Source organism: Apium graveolens, chromosome 8 (genome assembly GCF_009905375.1).
Source record: "Apium graveolens cultivar Ventura chromosome 8, ASM990537v1, whole genome shotgun sequence".
Taxonomy (NCBI): domain Eukaryota; kingdom Viridiplantae; phylum Streptophyta; class Magnoliopsida; order Apiales; family Apiaceae; genus Apium; species Apium graveolens.
The window spans coordinates 198289082-198289719 of NC_133654.1; the positions used below are offsets into that span (position 1 = coordinate 198289082).

The 638-nt window shown below is 43.9% G+C and overlaps 1 non-coding gene across 1 annotated transcript; it reads right to left on the reverse strand.

Annotated features, from left to right (window-relative positions):
• Positions 1-288: 288 nt before the first annotated feature.
• On the reverse strand, positions 289-395 carry LOC141682051 (small nucleolar RNA R71). The gene has a single exon (XR_012559455.1). It is a non-coding gene; the product is annotated as a small nucleolar RNA R71 (small nucleolar RNA).
• Positions 396-638: the final 243 nt, after the last annotated feature.

Genomic DNA, 638 nt, shown 5'->3' on the forward strand with positions numbered 1-638 from the left:
ACCTTTGAAATCAAGTCTAGCACGATTTAATTGGTACCGAATTCAGTCCAGTTTGGGGGTTCTCCAACGGAAGATCCCAATACGCACATTAGGGATTTCATAAATATCTGCGACACCTTCAGGTTCAATGGTGTGTCTGAGGATGCGGTGAAACTGAGATTTTTCCCATTCTCTCTGAGAGACAAGGCTAAGAGCTGGTTACATTCTCTACCAGCAGGTTCGATTGCAACTTGGGATGATCTTGCTCAAAATTTTCTCACTAAATTCTTCCTTATGGTGAAGACGGCTGCAATCAGGAATGCTCTTACTCAATTTGCACAGCAATCGGGAGAAACTCTGTGTGAAGCTTGGGAGCACTACAAGGAGATGCTTAGGAAGTGTCCTCATCATGGCATGCTTGAATGGATGATCATCAATTGTTTTAACAATGGTTTGGGAGCACAGTCTAGACCCATGCTTGATGCAGTATAAGGTGGAGCATTATGGGCAAAGAGCTATGAGGAAGCTTATGGTCTAATTGAATTGATGGCTGCTAATGAATATCAGTATCCAACCCAGAGATTGCCACAGAGCAAGGTAGCAGGAGTTCTGGAAGTGGATACAGCTACGACTATCACTGCTCAACTAAAGGCGTTGTC